Consider the following 25475-nt stretch of genomic DNA (forward strand, 5'->3'; position numbering starts at 1 on the left):
CACTAGGACCTAAAGCAACCTCTTATAATGGACTTCAAAGCTGATTTCTCCCTGAGTCTTCTTCTCTGTATCTTGTTTCTAATAAAACTAAATTTATTATTCAATGTATTTTGACATTTATTATTCAGAAAATATGTGGAAAAAAATCCTGTCCAACAATTCATTCATTTGCACACTATGTGCTGTGTCATTCCTACCAAATGCTTATTTCATGAAAACAAAATGATAACCTTTGGTTGCAATTAATTACAGTATGCAGCAAGAACAAGATAATAACTCTTGGGCACAAAATAGTACATTAATCCATGGAAATGAAATAGTATGTGTTGTGCACAAGATAATTACATGTCTACCACAGGCTACTTCATTATTTTTTTCTTATTATATTTTGTAATTTTACTCTCTTATTTTACTCTTTTGACTACTCTATTTGTCTTTAAAGATTAACATAATCATTTGCACAAAAACACATATTTACAAGATTGGAAATAAAAAAAATCTGTGTGAATTTCATATTTTAAAATTAATGATGACAAAGGAAAATATGCTTTTTATAAATGTCTTTAGCAATGCTTCTCCCCAGTTCAACCAGTCTATCTCTGATACCCATCCTAGTTACTGTCTGGGTAGTGTTTGCACATTCTGATATTCTTGCGGTTATTTTATGGAAATTATGGCATGCCGGTTAGGTTAAATGATGACCTAAGACTGGCTTGGCTATGAGTGTTGTTATCAGAGTGTGTATTCCTGCCTTGCAGATGATCTTTTCTGGATAGACTCTGCAATGGAAGAAGTGGAATCTGAAAATGAATAGATGAAAGTGGTGGTATAGGAGGGTGATTGAACTTGTAAATCCCCTTAAACCCATTGAATATCATCACACTAAAATTGGTTTTTAGGTTTAACATTTAATCAGATATGAAAAGAAAGGGCCACATTAACAAACACTATAAATGTATTTATATATCTTATTGTGCAAGATGACAGTGTACTAATAAATATTTTTTCAGTCCAACCTTAGTTTGTCACATATTCTTGGCCTAAATGAAAAATTTTGTTTAAACACACTATAAAATAAACTTTCTTCATAAACAAAAAAAACCCAGGAAATTTCACTTCCAAATTCACCTCTGTACTTGTATCTTTTTCATTTTGTGTCAACTTTCACTTTTTTAAAGGCCGCAAAGATTAATATTTACATGAATATTGATGGGTAAGGCAGTGTGTTTGCTGTATATGAAGTGTGGATAAACAGAGATTAGTTATACAGAGTGATTTATATTAATGATGTATAAACCTCCCAAACACTTATTTTAATACTGTGTCTTGTAATCACTTTCACCCATCAATAGAAATTTGAATTATGAAAAAAAACTGATATGAAGTTAGCAAATATATTGTGATGCGTGAGTCACTATCTTGCACCCCAAAACATGAGGCTGAGTCTCAGTACTTTAGCAAAACCAACTTTATTCAGCTTGAAACAGAACAGCACGGTTATATATTGCAGCAGGAGCTACCACTCTCCTATACACAGACACAGCAATCAGGCTTGGCTGTGGCCAGGTTAATGGCAAATAATACTGTTCCCTGCATCTATAATGTCCCTTGCATCACCCATCGGCGACATGCCTGTATAGTATGATCTTGATCGGACTTGTAGTTGTTTCTGTGACACTCTGTTGCTGTGCTGCGGACCTGTGGTTGCCTCAGCAACAGAGAAGCAGTCCTACACAGACGTGGCATGCACACTTTGGCATGCCATCCATTGGAGGAGGCTCCTAAAAGTGTTCAGAAACCTCACAATATTTAAAAAAATAAATTTATATATATATATATATATATATATATATATATATATATATATATATATATATATATATATATACTGTATGTGTGTAAGGGGTAATTGTGTATTAAATTTTCTTTTCATTATAAGGAGAAAGATTAAAAAGTCTGACTGTAAAAATGCTTGTAGAAATAATTAAATAAATAATTAGTTAATTAAAACAATAAAATAATTTAGTTTTTGAAATATTTAAATTTTCTGTCAATGTATATCATTGACAATTGTGTTAAAGGCCAAAAGTAAAACACTCTTGTTGGGTTCACTTTGTAATGGAAACATGAAATGAAAATATTACAATGCAAAAAGAAATTGTATTTATAATATATATATGGGTAACACTTAAATTTAGTGTACAGTACAAATTATATTAACTTCTAGATTATAACTATACAAGGGTGTTATTTGGAGAGATTGTTACCCTGGTACCACTGTGTTAGAATGTAAATCTCTTCTCTTTAAGCTGCCTCATCACTGATGATGATCAACTGTGGTGTCATCAGAAAATTTAAAGATTTTTTCTTTTTTAAGTAAAGCAGTCATAAATGAACAAGTACAGCAGTGGGTTCCAAACTCTGCTCTGTGGAGTGAATGTGTTGAAGATCAGCATAGAGGAGGTGGGTCTGCCAGTTATAAAGTCTAAAATCCAATAGTAGAAGGTTAGTTTAATTTCAAAGCCTAGGAGGTTTGTGGTCACCTTTACTGCTACAACAGTGGCAAAGGCTGCTCTGTAGTCTATGAACAGGACTCTGGCATAGCATTTTTATTTTCTCAGTGTGCCATGATGATATAAATTGCAAGGGCTGTGACATCTTTCCTGGACCAATTGTGTTGTTATGCAAACTGGAGTTGGCTGAAATCATCAGGAAAGCTTGCTACCATGATCAAAGCAAGCGTAGAAAGGGTAAGCTCATCCAGGAGAGACAATGTGGGTGCAATTGGAATATTGTTTAGTTTGTAATCCATAAGAGTATGTAAATATTTTCATTGTTTATCTGTAAATTCCTTCTAGGACCACAAGTACGGAAAGGAGGTCCTACTATCCAAGGAGAGGACGGGGTTCGTGAATAGTAAACATTCATCAGGATATAACAGTAATCCAGATTGTTTGTACCCCTGGTGTGACGAGTGCCATGCTGGATGATATTTGGCATATGTATTACTTAAATTTGTTTTGTCAAAGTCACCAGCATAAATAGCCCTTAAGATTGTACATAGTTCATATTCCATAATGACATTGTATAGATCACCCAGCACAGTGCTGCTTTTAGTATGTGGAGTGGTGTAATTTGTAAAACTTCCTTAAAAAGTAAAACAGGCAATACTTGATCATTAAATATTCCAAGTAAGGTAAAGCAGTTTTCTGAAGCTTATTATAGGTTTATAAAAATAAATGGGTGGTCCAGATCTAACTATGCAACTTTTAATGCAATGCAATGTAATAATTCCAAACTTAGATCTGCACCACACTATACAGTATATTGCTGCATTTGAAGAGTATTTACACCATTGTTTCTGTGCTTACTAGAGCAGAAAGAAGAGAGTGAAAGACAGGAAGTAGGTAGCGGCACACAGTGGAATAATGTACTCATATGGTAACTGCTTATAGACAGAAATCATTTCACACTAGGAGAATATGCACCAACAGAATATGAAAGGTTTAAGGGATTAAAAAATGTGTGACATAAGAAGTTTCAGAAGATGAAGCTGAGAGATGTTATTCAGGCCAAGAAAATTATCTCCATCTTTGTCTGTTACTTGTGAAATTACCAATAGTCATGGCAAGCCATCGACAAGCTGTAACCACTCTTTTACAGAGAGATGTAGCAATGATGAATAGAGTGAGTGTGCAATTCTTGTAATAGTGCAAATAATGATAATTACACAAGAAAATTACTTTGAATTGCTAACATCATCCAAATTGTTCAGATACTCTAAATGTATGGAATGAGCTGTCACACACTGCCAAGTGCACCTCACACCGGGTTACAAGGTTAAATGTAGCTCCATGGCTTTATTACAACAGACGTCTGCGAAAAATAAACGTTTTAATTATTATGTAATAAAATAGAATTTGTTTAATTTTAATTTATTTAATAATAACATTGTACTTTTAAAATATTATGGTGGAAAGTTAATTAGTGAATTAATTATTTTTCAGATATTCATTGCTATCATCGGACTTTAAAGCATTTACGCTGAAACTGCAACTGCAAGTGGGCCGATATAGAAAACTATTTACAAGCTGCAGATTCTTTCCAGGAGAGTAAGGTTACAACAGATTTTGAACGATACCTTAATGGTTAAATTTCAATGCAGCTAGGTTAAGGAGATTGCCAGAAGGGAAACAGTGCTATCTAAAATCATTTATTACTATGTGTTTTTCATTTCAAAAGAGTTGTAAACTGTGGTTAAATACTGTATATTAAAAGAGCGGAAAATCCAATCCCGGATCTCAGGGTTCCAATGCTTTTTACAACATTTTCTAAAATTCATCATAATTAAACACATGAAAAGCTATGAGTACATGTTAGAGGTAGCAACCATATCTAATAAGGCTACATAAAGGCTAACTTCTCAGAATTACAACGTAAATCTAGTAAGCCAAAAGTCATATCACGGAGACTATCCCAGCTACCATAAGGCACAAGACAGTAACAAACCCTGGGCAGGGTGCCAGTCCAACGCAGGGTGAACACAAATACCTACAAACAAACACATGCTAGGGCCAAATTAGCATCACCAATACGCATAAACTGTATGCCAGTGAGATGAACCTGAAGCACCCAGAGCAAAAACCTTCATAGACACAGGGAGAACCCAGGATGCAAACCCAGGTCTCCTTACTGTGAGGCAGCACTGCTAACACCACACCACCATCCAAGCCAAAGGTTATTATGTTAAATACAAGTCACTTATAAAATGAAGATGTCTAGCTAACAATTCACCAGAAAAATGTAATTCCAAAATTTTTCCCTTATTTAGAAAACAAGCAAGGTGGCCGAGTCACTTTCTATTAGTTTGAAATGTGTTATATATGCTCAATCCACCATATTGTCATGTGTGTATTAGCTTTATAAACTTTAAGGTACTGAGATGCTATGAGTCTATAATATCTATAAAATAATGCAGGAGCCAGCTTGAGTTGGAATGTCAGGGCAATATATGAATTTCTTTATACTCTACTGTTGAGAAAATATACTGTATTTGAATAGCAATTTGGAACTTTAAGTGGTCTTCTTCCCTGCTCTTATCTTTTGCCAGGCTCTTGTTTTAGCCCACATTGTGAGTGGGTCTTTCAAACTTATGAAACTTTTTATATAGATTGCATTTACTTTTACATGCCTAGAATATTACAAATCTGAACTCAAGTTCAGTGTTCTAATTTGGTACATTAAGGCCATAATATTTTTTCATTTCAGAGTTACTTGACAAGATCACTTGTTCTAGTAAAAAATAAGACACCATCTATAATGATATTGAACATGTCTAACCCAGTCAGGACCTGGCTGAATGCTCATGCTATGAAATCCTCAAGAAAGCTGTCACATTTGTTAACTCAATGTAGCAATTTTAAAACAAGATGACTAAGGACAGACATCAGTGTTCAACATAAGCTTACAAAGGGTACATGGTGCTGTCTGCCAGTAGATAAATCAAGAACAGCTAGTCTGATCTCAACCAAATATTTAGAATGTACTCACAGCTGCCAACACAAGATCTCCTTGGATACATGAGTCTAACAAAATACTATGCAGCAAAATAGTTCATTCATATTTAGATAAGTCAACATTTCAATTAACTTGGTCTTTTCATAATACTTTGTATCAGTTGTTGGTTTTCAGAGAAGAAAAGAGCCAGTGGAATATGTCACTGTTAGGGTAATAACCAGAGATAAAGCTCCAAGAGCAGCATTGAGTGTCAGTTACAATTCATACATCCTTTAAGTACAGGGTCACACCACATACGCATCAATGCCAAAGCAGGAAAATTTTTTGAAGTTGTAATCCTTACCCAGTACTCAGAATGTGTTACGTACATGAACCAGCTATTATAGGCAGTGTGCTCCAATTGGACAAACAAAAGAAATGTATCTCAGATGTTGTAAATCAACATAGAAAAAGTTGTTAGCCGAAAATGTAAATGCATTGATATTTGATGCGCATCAACATAATGGTTATGCTTTTAAAACAATAATCTATGTACTATTTAATTGTAATAGAATATTATGGGCTATATTACTCCCATTTGAGCTATAGTACAATTATCTGTACTTTCCAAGTTAGTATAAGTTTAATATAGTAACTATAGTGTGCCACACACCTTAGAAAAATAAAATGTCATAAAATATTTAATATCTAGTGTCATAAGAACGAACCAGAGACATCGAAAAGGTTTGGAGCGGCCATCCGTATATTATGCCCTTACTGCAAATGGGTAATTTGTTGTGAGTTGTTCACAGGTCAGAGTCCAAAACAGAACTGATTTAAGTCTGTAAAGATGGCAGGTTTAAAGGTTGAGACAGGAAGTGACGTCATCATTGGCGCGGAGCTGGAAGTGACATCATCATTGGTGCCAGAACCATGCGGGATTTCCCCTGGATGGTCTGCAGAGGATCGAGAGAGAAAGTCAGTGAACCTCACCGCCCCCTGATCTGGCGTGGAACTACCATTATTCAAGCCCTTCAACTGCCTTCCATGCGCACATGTGTGACACTAGGATATAAGAAAAGTAAATGTTTTTTAATCATTTTTTGAGGTTATTGTAGACTATGAAATATTTTCATTTGATCATTCTCTAACCAACCCAGTACAATTCTGGATTATGTGGGGTAGATTTCATTGCAAGACAACTGCGTCCAAGGCATGGAAATAAACCTAGGACAATACAAGAGTGCCAATTTACATAAAAACCCACAGTGGGTCAGTCCGGAATTGAAAATGAACCTAATCTGTACACCATTGTTGATGTGCAAGGAATATCAGAATTGCCAGAGGAAACTCTCGCTGTCAGCACCACATAGAGTCATGTCTGGATTTGAACCCTAGGCACTGAGCTGGGAGGTGGAAGCATTAACCAAGATATGACCTTAAATTTTTGTTTAATTTAATTTATTATCATCATGTTTATCAGTAAAATAAAGTATTTGCGGCTAGTTCTGCTGTTGTAGAAACGTCAAAATGCAACAATATTATTCTTTGTAAACAAGATAACTAGTAGCAATAAACATGTAGCAGTATGAAATTAAAAAAATATAAACATACAATCTATATGGAAAGAACAATCAGTCAAGTGGTCAGTAACATTGAATATCATCTAAAATGAAGTCTTAGTCCTCAGACAAGCAGATGATTATTTGAGAGATGACAAGCCAGCTTTAAAAGTTGTTTGCAACTCTGTAAATACAGAACCAAATACTATAATATCACTTTCCTTATGTAGAAGCAAACAGGATGTTACTGAAGTACATGGCTGAGTAAATGGCATGATGTAGATTCTGGCTAAAATTGTCTGTATAACAGTGTCTTATAATTAATAATCCCAACAGAAAAGTGCTTTTATTTGTACTGCAGTTGCTTTTTAGATTAAAGCACAACTTCAAAAAAGGCAATGCTAGGCCTTAAAAATAAACCTTGCTTTTGATCTTTTACAAAGCAGAATAACAATACACAAATATATATAACCAAACAAAAAAAAACAAAAGTAAAATACAATTTTAGGTAATCAAAGTCATTACAGTTAATTGAACAAGCAGGTTTCCAATAAAATCTAAAGAGCATGTTATATTTTTCCCGTTAGACCGTCCGAAGTCAATAGAAAACTTGATTAACCAGAAATGTTGATTAAGCAGAGACTAGATATTTACGCACGAGTAACCAAACAGACAGTAATGAACAACCAATTATTCCTGGCTGGTAAATTGCAGTGGACTTAGTTTTAATCCCCTGTAGTACTCAAATACAACTCCCTTGCTGAAAGAGCACAAGAATCTGTAAGCATCTCTCTAATCATATACAGTTCTGGAAAGAAACTTGAATGCTAAATGCACTCCAAAATTGAGCTTCTTGGTATGTTGGAAAATATAACTCACATTTTTCTAAATTTTGTAATTTGTTCTTCTCTGGGGTATTAAATTTTAAACATCTTTTACATACTACCAGCTTAACTGCATCATTTTTTAATAAGAATTTAACTAACAAGATTTCACTTATGTGGACGGCACGGTGGCGCAGTGGTAGCGCTGCTGCCTCGCAGTAAGGAGACCTGGGTTTGCTTCCCGGGTCCTCCCTGCATGGAGTTTGCATGTTCTCCCTGTGTCTGCGTGGGTTTCCTCCGGTTTCCTCCCACAGTCCAAAGACATGCAGGTTAGGTGCATTGGCGATCCTAATCCCTAGTGTGTGTGTGCGCCCTGCAGTGGGCTGGCACCCTGCCCAGGGTTTGTTTCCTGCCTTGCGCCCTGTGTTGGCTGGGATTGGCTCCAGCAGACCCCCGTGACCTGTAGTTGGAATATTGCGGGTTGGATAATGGATGGATTTCACTTTTGTATTGTGAAGGATTCCCAAGTAATGTCAAACTCAGTGGTCAACAGAGAGGGCTGCATAACCCTGGCACAATATGTTGTTCTGCTGTATACAGAAAGAGGAAAGCTGCCTACCCGGTCTTCACTGGTTGCTTCTATGGATCTGGGAAACTTAATAGACTAAGGCTAACTAGGAGGGTTAGCCTCCTAGGGTTTCATGGCTGTTGTGCTAAATAAGAATTAAAGCACAAGTTGAGAAAAAAAGGGATCAGGAGAAGAGATGGAGTATAGAAGCAAGCCAAGATTGAAAATGCCTGCAAAATTTGCTTTTGGGAAACTACAAGAATAAATGGCATCATCTGAAATAACAGATAGAGATGTGACTTGACCAATGATCTTTTATCCGGAGGACCTGAATGTCACGAATCACACATGCCTGGATTGTAAACATGAAAACATGTACTCATATGGTGACAGCTGTAGGTAAACAGAAGTGGCATCAATGGTAAAATGCCACAGAATATTGCAAATCAAAAGCCAACAAAATAAATCAAATGCTTACACTCAGAAAAAAAAAACAGATAGGGTGAGAAAAACCTAGGAAAACTGTACAGGAAGTATTAGAATAGATTAAAATGTGAAATGTCATTATAACCGAGTCATTATCCAGGGATCCATCTATATATGGGCATGAACAAGGGTTTAAAAGCCACTTCACCTGTTATATAGCAAGCTTGTTGTCAAGAAAGCAGTAGCACGTAAGAGTTCACATGACTAGAGGAAGAGTGGCCAGATTGGAGATAAAGGTGTGCAAGAATACAGAGAGGAGTATGGAGTGCTTAAAAGGTACTTGACTCTATACTATGATGGGGGCTTATGACCAAGGTAGACAAGGCCTGAGAGGCACTAGGTTAACTTTGTATTTCTTTTGCTCACTTTTGTTTTAATTAAGTACTATTTTTCCTATTATCTTAGCCAGAAAATCTGCTAAATATCTGTTATTTTTCTGAGATCAGTGATATCAGTCCACAGATTTGGATAAGTGAAGAACTTGTCAACTGTACACAGATCAGGCTGTGATACTTATTTGAATTCATTCAGCATTACACCTTACAGTACCAGTAGATGTACAGTTTCTAAAAATGATCAAAAAGTTCAAAATAGATTGTTATATAATGACAGGTGTAATGTTTCCTTAAATACATATACAGCTAGCTATCCTGTTCCTGGATATGATTAAAATATATTTAAGAGTAAGTCAAAGTCCTGGTTATTATTCCTCTATGTTTGGAATGGCAGTGTTTTGGCCAATTACAGAATGAAGTTGCAAAGGGTGATATGCTAAGCTTCTTAAGTCACTGGTCACCACCTCTTCACGGTGGATTTACTCTACTTTAGAGGAATGAAATATTAATCCAATAAGACTTTTTCCTGACCCATCACATCCCTCTTTTGACTCTCCTTCCATCTGGTAAATGGCTGAGATCAATCAAGACCAAGACTACCAGATTTCACAAAAGCACTTACCCACAAGCTGTGAGATGCATTAACTTAATGTTGAATGCCATTTAAGTTATTAATATATTTTAAATTAGAAAGTACTGTGTTGGTATAACAAGTCTGTTAGTTATTGTTCTGGGTGATACAGTATTACTGTTCATTATTGATTTTTGTATGTATGCCTGGCTAGGGAGAAAGGAGCATAGGAAGAAGAAGGGCCCATCATGTTTTTTTTCAGCCCCTTCTTGTTTCCCTGATGGATGGACAGGTGTCCTTAAGAAAAATGTGGTAGTGCTCTGTATGGCATATCTGGAAGGAATTTATAGTTCTGGATGACTTTGAAGTTTAATAATTTTGTGCGTATATATGGATATTTATCTATACATATTAATAAAAGGCAAAGCCCTCACTGACTCACTGACTGACTGACTGACTGACTGACTATTCACTAAGTCTCGAACTTCCCGTGTAGGTGGAAGGCTGAAATTAGGCAGGCTCATTCCTTACAGCTTACTTACAAAAGTTATGCAGGTTTCATTTCGAAATTCTACGCGTAATGGTCATAACTGGAACATATTTTTTGTCCATATACTCTAATTGAGGAGGCGGAGTCACGTATCGCGTCATCACGTCTCCTACGTAATCACGTGAACTAAAAACAAGGAAGAGATTTACAGCACGAGTCAAACGCGGGAACGAAGGTAAATGACGTTAATTTTTGACTGTCTTTTAATACTGTGTAAGCATACATATTAACACATGTGCAATTAAACGTGTGCATTTACGGGGTGATTTCTCAGGCTTAAAAGCTCGCCTTTTATCAAACGCAGGAACAAAGGTAACTGACGTTGTTCACTGTCTTTTAATACTGTGTAACCATACATATTTACACATGTGCAATTAAACGTGTGCATTTACGGGGTGATTTCTCAGGCTTAAAAGCTCGCCTTTTACTAAAAAGGTAAATGCAAAACTATTTTCAATCATTCTATGATCTGCTTCTCACAACTGAAGGCACCGTGGCTGATGGTAAATGACGTTAATTTTTGAGTGTCTTTTAATACTGTGTAAGCATACATATTAACACGTGCAATTAAACGTGTGCATTTACGGGGTGATTTCTCAGGCTTAAATGCTCGCCTTTTATCAAACGCGGGAACAAAGGTAAATCACGTTCTTCACTGTCTTTTAATACTGTGTAACCATACATATTAACACATGTGCAATTAAACGTGTGCATTTACGGGGTGATTTCTCAGGCTTAAAAGCTCGCCTTTTACTAAAAAGGTAAATGCAAAACTATTTTCAATCATTCTATGATCTGCTTCTCACAACTGAAGGCACCGTGGCTGATGTTACGTCACTTGCTGTCCAACCATAAGCGTTACCTGGTAGGTAACCGGACACTCACTTCACTCCCTTTTGGGAATCGAACCTCTGAGGTTTTCTTTTGTTCTTAATTAAAATTTAAAAGCAATACTTCACCGCTGCTAAGCCCCTCTAGCGCTGACGTCCGATACCGTAAGCAAGTGCAGTGAGTGTGTAATTACATTCACGGCATTCGTAGTCTGATTCACAATCTGATTGTATGGATGGTTACCTACCAGGTAACGCTTATACTTGGCCACCAAGTCAGGTTGAAGTGATCACTCGAGTAAAGGCAGCTTCACAAAAAAACAGATCCTTAACAAACTGTTATTAGTATATTTTCCCTCAATTTAAAAACGTTTTATTTTCTTCTTAATAAAAATTTAAAAGCGGTACTTCGCCGGTGCGAAGCGCGTGGATTTGACTGACTGACACATACAGACATATTCATGAGTGCAGGTACTTCGGAAAGAAAGCACCGTGTAAACCTAAAGTTTAAATTAAGTTCATAGACCTACAAAAGGTTGCCATTCATTTGAGGCAAGATTGCTTTTCTTCTGTACAACTATACGTTGCATTCTCAAGAGTGTGCTTGCACGGCTTCAGATATATATGTATATATATATGTATGTCTATATATAAATATGTAAGCTTATAAGTACTGCCTTACTTCTCTTTAAGAAAGGAAGATGTAATGATACTTGATTTAAATGATTCCATATCTTCCTGGGTTTGCGTAGCTTATTATCAATATCTTTACACCTGTTTTTAACACTTATTTACTGAAACGGGCTTTCACGAAAAAAGTTAGGGCTTTGCTACAGGATACACCCTCCACAAGTTAAGCAAGTAAAAATAAAATATATATTTCTGTTTTATTTAAACCTTTTAAGTTCGTATGCATAGCCCCATTTGGCTGTTTAATTTTTTTTTTTCTTTCTTCAGTAATATTTAATCTCCTTAAAGAAAAAGAACATATCCATTTTACTTTTTTTGTACCTCTTTAGTAATATTTTAGTGTAAAAGGATAACCAGTATTTAAACCTTTTATGTTACTTTATACATTTATTTTACACAATGTTGAAAAATTAATAAGAAAGCTACATATTTTGGCAGCTGCTGCTTTCATTTTCAATGAAATGAAAAAAGCTCTCCAAGACAAAACGTCAATGAAGAAGAAACAGTTTGTACTATCTAAAAAGGAGAAACCCTCATTTATAAAACTTTGCTGCAGATGACTTAGCTTATTGTCAATATCTTTACACGTTTTTTTAAGACTTATTGACTGAAACGGGCTTTCACGAAAAAAGTTAGGGCTTTGCTACAGGATACACCCTCCACAAGTTAAGCAAGTAAAAATAAAATATATATTTCTGTTTTATTTAAACCTTTTAAGTTTGTATGCATAGCCCCATTTGGCTGTTTAAATTTTTTTTTTCTTTCTTCAGTAATATTTAATCTCCTTAAAGAAAAAGAACATATCCATTTTTCTCAACACATTTCATATTTTAAGATCTGAATGATGCAAATATGTTCTAGCAGGGTGCCTTTCCTCTTCTCATGACCCCTTATTTAAAGACACATTCAACCGAATTGCAACCCTGTTGCAGATAGTTCTTGGTGACAGTGTCGCTTTTATTTTCATGTCACCAATTGTCTGCTAGTTATGGAGTTAGAATATGCTGAGGAAACTTAAAAAGTAATTAAAGGTACATACATAATATATTTGTAGCAGAATAGCTAGATATTGGATAGGCAATGAAAATCTGCTTTCTTCATTCCATATTCCCATGATTATTTCTTCAATAACAGGAATCATAAAAATACCACATTTAAAAAGAATTAATGAATACAGTAGAACCTTAGGAAAACAAAACCGGAGGAATCAAATTCATTTAATACTTATTAAATGATAAAATATATTTAAGTACTGAAATGGACAATTAACTACACAAGTTCTAATATCAAAGCTGCTAGATATAACAAAATAATTTTAATAGATAATTGACATTGTACTAAGTTGCTGTATGTGTCTGACATTAAATGTACATATGAAAACATTATGTACGCTTGCTGATGAAGACACAATGTACAATACTGAAGCATTCATTATGTTGCAGAATAAAACTGTTTTACAGTGACTCTTTACAATTGTGAATATTCAAGCAGATTAATATGTTCTTATAAAGGATCTTATACAGTTCGATTTACCACTGCACATCTAAAGCAACACTTATAAAATTCACAACCCATTCATTTTCTTTAATTCAGGCTTAAGTGAAAAAATGAAATACTGCCCACAGCTGTCAATTCAATAATTCATTTTTCTTAACAAAGGTAAGTTGTACAAGCTTTGATGTATGTATTAGAGTTGACTAGACATTGAATCACCATTGAACAGTTTGTAAATTTTCATAGAATTATTATTTAAACATTCACCATGTATCACAAAGGGGTTTAATCTACTCATTTAAAAAGTTCACTTTAGAGTAGAGAATTACAATGATTTCTAAAATACAAAGAACCACTGAATTTTTGGTGGTATTGCTTTATGTTTATTAAAAAAATAAAAAGGTCAATGAGATTCTTCATCAGTGTAATCTATTTTTTTTTCTTCAAATCACAGCTTCTTCATTAAACCTAGAAAACAACTGAAAATACATAATGACCTTTTCAGCTTGTTACAATGTCTTATTCTGTTTCACATGACTTAAGAATACAGTATTCTTTTGTTGTGGGTGATTAACTGTAAATACATTTTAATAATATAAACCAAAGCAAATTATGCAGAAATATTATATATAAAGTCTTCATACAGATATTAATTATTATATTTTATCTGAGTTGAAATTAGAAGATTTAACAGTTTCAAGGCAATTCATTATTGTTATTATACTGCAATTTTAGGGTGTTAACTGTCAAATTAAATTTTGCACTACTGCTATAAGAGAACTCTGTTTGCAATTACTTAATGGACGCTACATAATACTCATAACCAGGAGCATACAGAACTTGTGATTACATGGCACAAGTCTCCTAAAATTTGCAGGGGTTGACAAGATTACAGCAATGAGTATTCAAAACTTTGGAATGATATGTCTGCTATTATAAATGATGTCTAGTCTTTTTAACCCAAGTGGACGATGCAGCACACCAGCATAGAATATCCTCGAGCTCTTTTTAATGTATAAATATCTATGAGTTATCTGTCTCAAGCAGATCTGTGATATTTACCATGATTGTCACTTGCTAACCTTTTCCAGTTCTCAGTTTCTTCTTGGTGTTTGGACTTTGTGCCACCATTTGCTTAATTATGTTTGTCTTTCTAGCTGTGGAACAAGACAAAATAGTGTTGGGAACCATGACATCAACTCTGGCTGAATCAGCATATGCGCATCATAAGATTATACCACAGTTATGCTCACAATCACGTTGAATACTTTAAGATGCCAGAAAGGGAAATGGGCAGGAAGTTGGTCACCCATAACTTTATCAGTACCTTGACTGGACTCACTTACACCAGGAATGATGTCAGCAGCTGATTTTATTTCCTCTCCTTCTTTGCCAAGTACTTTTTCCATTATCTTAATTTCTCAGATATTGTTAAAAAGTTTATTTTTATCGTATGAATTGATGTTTCCCATTTTCAGCTTTAAAAGAACAGCTGACACTGAGATATGTACTGTATATCTTTACATTTGTTTGAAAGTGTATTGTATTTTAACATCTGTGAAAGTACTCATAACCTGCCAATTCATAAACTGAGCTATGTAAGAATACATTGGATTGGATTTCTGGTGTAGAACATGAGGTTTCTCATTTTTTTCTGCTAAATATATATCACTATTATCTAATATCGGTTGGCGCTTCAGTTTAATAATGAGGAGATACTTTTAACTCAAGAATAAAACTGAAAATTGAGCTTATATCAAACATCTTTCTAGGCTTATTCTTGCATGCAAGAAGACAAAATTTGGTTAAATTAGATTCAGTTCTGCTCCTGTTTGCATTTAGTGTTCAGTTTCCATGTCGTTTAAATGCATACATGGGCTCTACTTCTTTCCCATGTCTAAAATGAAGCTCTGCATTTTAATGCATTTTTGTTTATCATGGCACCAGTAAGTGGGAACATGTCACATATTCATTGGACATGGAAGTAAGAATAGACACATGACAGTACTATTACCACTACCACAAAAGATGTGGCTAATTAACTCCCCTAAATTTCATTTTCATGTATGTGTCTGTTTGGCATTTACTGGTACCCAAACAATTTGGATTTTTGTTACTGCCAGGGTGATGCAGAAAAGTTGACAACCTTGAAATGAAAAAGCCAGTCAGAAAATAATGAGATAAATTGAAAGTTCTCACAATGAATATAAATACAAATTGCCTGATCATAGCAATCAGTGGTGACAATAAATTATTTTTTCCAGTTTGTTATTTTAAACAAGAAATACTTACAGATAATTATTTTTTTAAAGAAGTTAAAAAGTAGAATGAATTTTACAATTGTTACTACTATACAAAGGTAATGTACCAGTATTATACAAATATAACAAATAAAGAGAAATCAACAAAAACAAGCCACCCATTTTAACACAATGAGTTGATATGCTATCTGCATAACATTATGATTTACCTTCTTTTCTTTTCAATGTGGAAATAACTTTAAATTTTGCACTAATTTTCAGATGCACACTGACACAGCCCTGCACTAACTACATAGCATTTATGTGCATGTTTAGTCAAATATATTCTGTATCAAAAGGAATTCAATAAGTTTGTACTTGGCCTTAGCCAGGGTTGGAACGAGTTCTTTTTGTAGCCTGAACATTCCGTCTTTGTTTAGAAGTTTGTTGTCAGTTGAAAGACATGATTTCATGTTGATTAATGGTAACTGCATTTCCACCCCAAGATAAATGTGTGCATGTATCGTGGGTTGCCCAGTCACCCAGAACCTTGTATTGCTGGGGCAGTCTCAAGCTTCATTAAACCCCTAACAGGGTGTAAGATGATACAGAAAATGGATCAATAGACAATTGAAAGTCATGTGGTTATGTTTCCCTGCCTCAATTTTTGAATATGCTAGTTCCGCTTCATTGTCACTGGCTGCCAGAACCTTTTCAGGCAGCATCAAGAACAAGGTAAGAATAAACAGCCCATCACAGGGTCCACTAACACACACACAGACATATTCACACAGAGCCAATGAAAACTCACCCAAGTAACCTAACATGCACAATGTTTATAAGTGCCAGTGAAAAAAGATGTATCCAGAGAAAAAACAGACACAGGGAGAACAGGAAAACTATGCAGACAGTGGAGTGGTTAGGTGGTGTGAAATATCATCACAACATTACAAAAATTTCCTTTATAAAAGATTATTGCAAAACATTGTCAAGAACTGGGTACAAAATAAAAAGTAAAATAGTAATATTCAAATGACAATATATCAAATACAATGCCATTGATTTGTTTTAATCAAAATGTTCAATGATACACATTCAAAATAAACTGAATTATTCAAGGAGTAAGGCATTTAAAAAAAAATAGACTGCAGTGTGTCTTTTTGATCCAAATTTCCAATACCTCTTCTGCTCTGTGTAGTTTTAATGACACCGGGTCCCATTGTAGAGTTACCGTAGCTCTTGTAGTTTCATTACTAGCACTTATTTTATTGTACCTTTAACATAAACATTTGTGTCACCTCCATATTCATGTTGTGTGCTGTATTTTACAGCCTATTACAGAGAGATGAGACGTCATCACTCTCGAAAACTCCTCAACAGGTTGCTTCTCTCCCTGTGATTAACGTAAAATGCTGGAATGAATTTCATTTTAGATGGGAATAACCAGAAACTAACATAACTTGGCTAAAAGGATAATGGCAGTTCCATGTGTATCCAAAGAGTGGTCTTTAAAACAACAATAATTTATACTGCATGGAATAATCAGTGAATGGTTTTGAAGAGGTGTTGATCTAATTGTATTAGTTATTTTTTATGAGATACGGTATACAAAATTCTTACAAAGAAATGAAGCAGAGCTTGTATGTTTGTGAAGCAACAGATTACACTGACATTGATAGCTAATGACATAATAAATCTGAAGATTCTACCATACATTTTCTGAATATTATTATTGCTCATTATTATTATTTCTTATTATTTGACTGACACCTTTATCCAAGGCAATTTACAGCATTTGAGATATGATTGGTTACACTCCTTTTGTTTTTCTAAGCAAGTGAAGTGACTTGCTCGTGGTTGCACAGTGTCAGTACGAGGATTTGAACCCTCAACCTCCAGGTTTGAAGTGCTAGGTCCAAACAGTTAATCATTACACCACACTGCCTGCCAATTATATTAGCCCTTGTTAACACTAAACTGAAAATACTGCATTCCCAAAATCACTCAGTTAGTTACATAGTACTTCTGAAACACTCGATTAACCGATGATGGCACTATAACTGGTGCCCAATGTCATGAAACATGCTGGGCGAGGCCGGGTAACACAACTCGTATTAAAATACAATGAGCCAGAGCCTATCCTGGCAGGAATGTTCCCTAGATGGGCTACCAGCCTACTGCAGGACATTTCTCACCTTACTTGTCCTTAACACCAGACATACCTGCTTTTCTGAATTTACCCAGAAGCTCCTGGCACACAGGTCTCTTTAGGTTGAAGTAGTCGTGTTCTACCTCAAAAGAGTTCACAAAAAGTGGGATGTGCTGTAAGACAACAACGTAGCGGCACTTTCGCTGGGAGGCTTCGTTTAGTTGTTGCGAGAGCCATGTATCATGCGCCTGCTGCAGCTCAGGGCAGGCTGAGGAGTCAAAGAAAAGCTGAGAGTTGAGCACCAGGAACAGGATGCCCCCCCACCCAGAAGCTGAAGTAGTCATCGCCCCATGAACAACAGTAATCAGTCACAGTGCACTGGGAGTATTGCCGAGGTCATGGTTTCCACTCACAAACATGAGAGCGATAGCAGGGTTCACTTTCTGCAGGACATTTTTCAGGTCCCTATCCTGTGCCTCCCTCCACTGTGTACCTGGCATGGCGTGTATGAGGTCTCTGCAGATCGCCATGAACCTGGGCAAAGGCTTGAATGGCCTTCTCTGTCAGAATATATTTATACACATTTTGTTCTATATTTAAAGAAACATGAATGATCAATTAATTATTGAACTCATGATACCACTGCTATTTTTATTTAATTTCTCATTGTCTTTCAGCACTTTATTTGAAACTATATTGTGTTGTTAGGTGAGTCAAATATCCCATTAGAGTAGAAACAACCGAGTTTCTAACAGTATAAAACAGCAGGTTAAAGAAGCTTCATCCCATTGGAATTTATCTCAAATAGATTAGAATTTACGAAGAGTATGTTGCATCTTAAATGACCAACTACTTGGCAGATTCCTGATTTGTTCTCTCAGAATTACAAAGATACAATAGACTAGGGACACAAAATCTTTCAATAAGCCTCTTTGGTGTTTCAGGTCTTGGGAAATCTACATGTTTTTGTGTGTTTTACAACATTGATTGTAGAAATTGCAAGCACAGTTCTCTTTAGAGCCTTGCTTCATCAGTATATATTTTCAATGCTGAAAAAAGAGAGCAGCCTCAGGGCTGCAAAATCCATTATTTCTCCTTATTTCAGTGAGCAAATTTAAATCTTCACTGATGTGTAGCACAGGCTTACCAGATGAATTTAAGAACCAATGAATGAAATAATTAAACAATGCACAGCTTAATCTTATACTTCTCTGCTCTAGTTGCTTTATAGGAAATATGACACAATAATCATCTTTTTTAAGGCAATCTTTAAACATCAGTATGCCAAATTTTCTCTTGTGCTAGAAAAAGCCATGACAAAGATTTTTAAGATATCAGCAAAGTATTCTGTAAATAATTAATTCTCTCAGCATGTAAGGCCTGCTGCTTAATCTGTGTATGCACATTATCTGTTCTCAGTGCGTCTTGTGCAATGTCAAAAAAGTATATCAAATATAAGGATTCATTTGTGACCTGTAATTTCATTTTGTGCAATAGTATATTCAGTATGTGGTTTTAGAAATCAAAAATTACAGAACGCATCATGAAGATCAGCATTTTAGTTTTCGACTACATGTCCTGTCCAACTAACATAAAAGTCAGTATGATTCAAGTTAACAGTTTTAAACAGCAGGGGATCACTTTAAAGTATGACATCTAGTCAACCCAGTCTGGTTTGGAAGTCTTTCCCATGACAGAAAAATAAATCCATTTTTCTTACAAACAGAATATACTGTACAAGAAAAAAATGAAAAACTCCAAAATTTCAAGTCATGGTCTCATATTAAAGTGTTATATTAGAAATACATCCAAAGTAATTCAAAAAACAATTATAAAAAACATGATTAATGTTAGTAAAACTGATTGTTTTTTGAATGATAAAATAATCATTAAGTTCTTTAAACAAGGTATCACCCAAATATTCTAATTAACTGCAAGTAAGTGAGTTATGCACATTTTATTTTCCACACTTTAGTTTTATATTAAGAGTATTTTTTAACTCTTCAATATAAAATTAAAATCAAAAAAGAATGCAGAGTTTTTCAGAATTTTATGTTAATTGTAGATAAATAGAACTTTATCTGTCCTCACCAGGAAATTTGGCTTTTTTACAGAGCTCTTTAGATTGATAGATAGATCAATAGGTGTACACATACACACAAACACATATGCACACTCTATAGTCTGAACACACACCAAAATGACTAAGGAAAATTTAGAAAATATTTAGAAAGATAATATAAAAGAGAGAAAAACTGCTGTTTTGGCACAGCGAGGCACTATGCAGACATACTGCTGTTGGTATAAAGGAGCCCCAGTAGTGTTTCTTGACACATTCCTGCTGAATGATTTGTTGGCTGCTGAAAGTCCACAGTGTTAGTGTGTCAAAGAGAGGATGTGCAATATTGTTCATAATGGCACTTACAGTAATTTTGTTTTAATTCTCTCCTTTGCTATGACCTCCTTGGGGTCCAGAGTGCACATCATAATTGAGCCTGCCCTTTTAATTAGCTTGTTAATTTGGTGGGCCCTCTTTAAGAGATCCAGCACACCACAGCATAAAAAAAATCACACTGGCCATCACAGAATTATACTTGAAAGAAACACAGTCTCCAAAAAAAAAAAAAAAGCCTGCTCTACCCTTATATAGTTCCGAGACCAGTCCAAACTTTCATTAATGTGGACCATCATGTACTTGTAGGAGTGGACCATCTCAACATCCACTCCCTGAATAATGACTGGACATAAAGGCTGTTTGGTACGGTGACAGTCAATAACCAGGTCCTTGGTTTTGTTAATGTTAAGTCGCAGACACTTCTTTCAAAACCTAGAAACAAATGTTTTCCACTTGAATTCTATACTCTTTCTCATCACCCTTATCAATACACCCCCCTCCATTAGTGCAGAGTCATCTAAGGATTTCTTCAAGTGACATGACAATATCATATGTCATATCAATACTGTGGTAATAAGGTTGAAACGACATAGTTACATTTGTTTACAGACATACACATATATTGAAATGCATATACGGTATTAGAGGCGTTTGATTGTAATTTAATGTAAAACAATTAAAAACAACAAGAAAAATTAATGGATGTATAAATGAGAAAAAGCCTTAAGTAGGCTGGGGCCATGTGAAAAGGTATCCACATGACTGATCTACCTGTTTATGTACAAACTCTAAAAGTGGTGCATGACTCCCTGATGAGACTATACAGATAATATGTGAGAAAAGATGACATGAATTTTATACTGAGGCAAAAGCTGGTGAGCTACGAGAATCAAAGTCTTAAAAGCATTCCTCTTGTGAGTTTGGCAAGTTTGCCTCAACAAGATACAGCAGCAATTAAATGGCCAATAAATGGATATATCAAAAAAGCTATCAAATACGGTTAATTCTTTTCCAGGTTAGAAATAAAATATGGGCAGATCATGTGCAATAGTGATGCTGGTGATGTGAAACATGGAGAAAAGCAACAAGGGGCAGCAATTAATTGAAGAGCACATCCTATTCTTAAAGGATACAAGGAGCTTGACATCTTCAATTATGAGCAGATAATACCATTCTTGTTTGATTTGAATGCTTAAAATTTGATTAATTAAATAAGATTTCAGAACACATCACTTCACTTATACTAAAAATAAGTAATATTTGCTGTTGAAATAATAGCTCAGAAAAAATAGGTCCACAAAGCCTGTCCACTGCTATTTCAAATAGTTTTACATATTATTTTATTTATTTGAAGAAAATAACATTACATACAGTCACATTGAACTTATACAACAAATGACTTCATAGTCAAACCAGAAAAAAAGAATAAAATCCAATGCCAGACAACTGTTATTTCAAATGGTTTTACACTTAAATGTTAAGAGTACCTATTACGTTAACAATACTGTTTCAAGTCTCTATATGTGGTTATATTTAAAAATTTTGTTTCCTACTACTCTTAATTTGAAAATGGATTATGAAAACTAAGTATAAATCACAGTGGAGAATTTCTGCATTAAATTTGGAAAATTGGTTGCATCAGTAAACATTTAATATGTTCTTTGTATTTACTAATGCAACATATTTAATGTTGAAATGTATCTTAAACTGTTGTACAGATAAAAAAAAACCCTACAACTATAATGAATAAGAAATTACAAATAAACAAAATAATGACAATATACGATCAAAAACACAAATGGATAGCACATTTAACCTTTTTCACTTTTTATTTAAATAACAAAACACAATCCACTCCAAATAAAACTTCCAAAGAATTTACATTTTTTCAGTCTTAAGGTAAATGTAGTATTTGAGGGAGGATTTGTCAAATTTTAAGAGGAAATTTCCATTTCCAAAACCTAAGAACAGCAGCCAAATGCCCTAGACATTTGTTTGTCGTTTCAGAATCTATTGTTCTTTTTCAGATCATACTGTCTTCATATAACATTTTGTTTAGAAGATTTGAATCAATTTTAAATAAATAAACTGTAAACACTGTCACCAACAGTGACAGATTTTAAAAACGGTAGAGTAAGTAAAATGAAAAAAACTAAATCATTGTATTTAGTAAGCATTTACTTAAGACCTGACTTATAAAAATTAGCAAAGGGGTCGGGATTGTATATTGCAGGCACTGTGACTAATAATGAATAGTCACTTAGTTTATGTCACTTAGATTTTGACAGGCTAAATATATAACCTACATCACACAGCTGACAGGAAAGTACTTGTGGCGAACAGCGCTGTGATAACTTGAAGCAAGATTATTTAAGGCCTTGTAGGTTGTAATAAGCATCTTATAGTGAAATACTGCTTTTATAGTTAACAAATCCTAAGAACGGGTATGATTTGTAGCCAAGATATAATGTATGTAAAGAGTCTGGCAGCTACATTTGGACCATACTGAAGCCTAATAAGGGCAGTGTCAGGAAGCTGGTAGCCTATGGTGTTGCATGCATTTCCTTTTTAGATTGCGAGTACAACACAAACATAAAATTCCACGATCAATTTCTGTTAATGATTATGTATTTTCTTCAAATTTTATTAAACAAAGCTTGGCATATGAATCAGTTGTCAGCCTAGACTCAAAAATTATCAACAAGGTCCTAACAGCATCATTGTCTTATACACAGCAGTACAACTCTGTCTCCAAAACCTTTTTATCTTGGTTTACCAACTGGAGTTTTTCACCTGCAGAAGCTCAGCTCAATGCACAGGAAATAGACTGTAGTTTATATTTTAAATGGTTATGAAGACATACAGTATGTTTTTTGCAGTATTTACATATTTAGAAGTAGATTTAGCTTGTATTTCTACATGCATGTAAATGCATTTTGCCTTGTAGCTGGCTTATCAAACACTGTGTATGTAGTTGTGAAACAAGGAACTTTAGAAATGTAGTCATCCAGAAACAAATAAGACACAGGAGAGTTGAAGGTCAGGCACAAAATCTTTTATATGATCAAGAACTTCGACTGGTTAGAATATTTAAATTATATGTTAAAGTGTGAGAGAATAGAGTGTGTCTTGAATAAATCATTTATTGAACTAATTCTTCTAAACAATATTTGAGTAACAAAAAATTAAAAAAAAAACTTTTACTAACTGTCTATCAGAATGATTTGCAATTGTTGAAATTCTCCAAGCCATGCAGATTTTGGATATTTTCTCCAAACCAAAAAAAAAAAAAACAAGACACAGCTAAATAGCCAAGAGCGTACAAACAGACAAGAATCTTGTTCGTGTTCCTATTGAAACAGAGACTGTTTTCCTGATGATAAGGTACTTAACAGCAGCCTAACAGCTGTTTGCATCAGTTTGTTAAGTGTTATTTATTAATTTTTAAATTTTTTTAACAAAATAAGCATTACAATTCAAACTGTGGTCTTATTTTTTCTGTGATGTGCCAGTTGTTTAGCCCTATACTTCCAATTTTAAGTACTGTGTGACTGCTTGTAGGTTAAAAGTAAGCTGCAAGATAAAAGAATCTAATTTACAGAGAGCATGCAAAACATAATCATCTACATTACTTTGTATATCACATAGGATTTAAAGTACTCAACTAAGTAAGTTTATATCTTGAGTACAGAGAACTAGTTCATGAGTAAGACAGCATATAATAGCTTTTTTTTATAATATTAATGTGTACATGATATCTATAGCAATGAATGTGAAAATTGCATTTAAGGGTGGCATGAGCAAAAGTAAACATACATTAAACAAAAATGTAGATTCCTCAAAACTTAGTCAACCCATCTATGAGAAGAATAATACCATGTTTATCATAAGGTCACAGCATTCATCCACCACCTGTAGATGCATCCTCCTATAGAAGTTGCTCACAATTCCATTTGAAAAGCTGGCACAAGGCTTTCCCCTAGTCTTACCAGCCACATAGTTACTATCCAACAACTAAAAGAAATACAGGAGTTTTCAGTCAGAGTAAATTGGGACATAGATCAAGCAAGGTCAATACACAAATGGTTCAGTACAGAGTTTAAATAATCGTAGCTAAAGCAACAAGTCATAGTTATGGTACAGAATCAATTCAAAAGCTGGAACATAAGTAGGAAATTAATAATTCAAGACCTGTCCTCAAAGACTAAAAACTGACATGAATCTGCTCACTTAAATAAGAACTTTCATCTTTTTCCAAAAACTTACTACTGCTAAGAGGCAACACACAATAAAAACGAGAGGACGAGACTATATGGAGAGTCATATATGGACATTACTGAACAATATGAAATAATTGACTGAGTTGGCTAACCTACTGGTCCTAAAGTGTGAGTGTAAAACAAGTATGTTTTGTTTTAAAAGTACATAAAAATGTTTATCATGAAACATCCATCTAAGGCAGGAAGTTGTTCATCCTTATGCAACTCCTGACTCCAGTAGTCCTCTGTTTCGTGAATCACTTGGTGACAAAAAGGATGACACAAAAGATTTTGCCACAACACAAATTATTTTCTTTTGTTATAAAATATGTTAATATTTGTTATAAAAACAGGATGTTGTCATCACATACATGTCACTACAGAACTAAGTGTGGACCCTAATGTACATATCATTTTACTTTGGATAGTTGCGCTTCCACTGAGGTGAAGAGTTAACCACTTCTCTGCTTGAAATGGTGCTGTCACCCATAAGTATTTACCTCATTTATCCTCCTTTTGTTCTTCCACTACCAATGCTAAAGTAAGTTTCTTCCAGGAAAGGATTACCAACACTATCAACAATCATAGCTTGCTCTCTGCTTTCAACTCATTTTTCAACCTTACAACTCCCCTTCCAACTTCCTTGAATGCTAATGGCCGTGCATTCAATTTTTATGAAATGGTGGCTGCTATTACTGGCAAATCCTCATTACTCCATATATTAGCCTGTTCCCTCTTAAACACTTCAATTTCCCACTGCTCTACATCATTAATGTTTCCAACCTCCTCTGTAGTCACCCTCACTACTTGTCCATTTAACCTCTTCCTCCATATTTTCTCCAAGCTCCCTCTTCCTTATTCATTTCTTCAGTCACATACTTCAATTCATTCAGCACTTGCACTTTTCCCAGTATGTTCAAGCTTGCCATAATACCTCCTCTTCTCCAAAAGCCTGCAGTGAATCCATTTCAAGTAGGCAATTTCAGAGTAGTTTCAATTCTCTCCTTTTTTATCCAAAACTTTATT

At 34.7% G+C, this 25475-nt stretch overlaps 1 protein-coding gene, 1 long non-coding RNA gene and 1 pseudogene across 2 annotated transcripts in view; 1 reads left to right on the top strand and 2 right to left on the bottom strand.

Annotated features, from left to right (window-relative positions):
- Window positions 1-25475, bottom strand: part of dmd (dystrophin) — a 2688357-nt gene that overhangs the window by 2544793 nt on the left and 118089 nt on the right. The gene's annotated exons all lie outside the window — the stretch shown is intronic.
- Window positions 2210-3240, top strand: LOC127527449 (uncharacterized). Its single transcript, XR_007934753.1, has 2 exons — window positions 2210-2794; window positions 3101-3240. It is a non-coding gene; the product is annotated as an uncharacterized LOC127527449 (long non-coding RNA).
- LOC127527407 (serine/threonine-protein phosphatase CPPED1-like) overlaps window positions 17843-25475 on the bottom strand; it is a 34047-nt pseudogene continuing 26414 nt past the window's right edge.

This window comes from Erpetoichthys calabaricus, chromosome 4 (genome assembly GCF_900747795.2).
Source record: "Erpetoichthys calabaricus chromosome 4, fErpCal1.3, whole genome shotgun sequence".
In the NCBI taxonomy this organism is placed as follows: domain Eukaryota; kingdom Metazoa; phylum Chordata; class Cladistia; order Polypteriformes; family Polypteridae; genus Erpetoichthys; species Erpetoichthys calabaricus.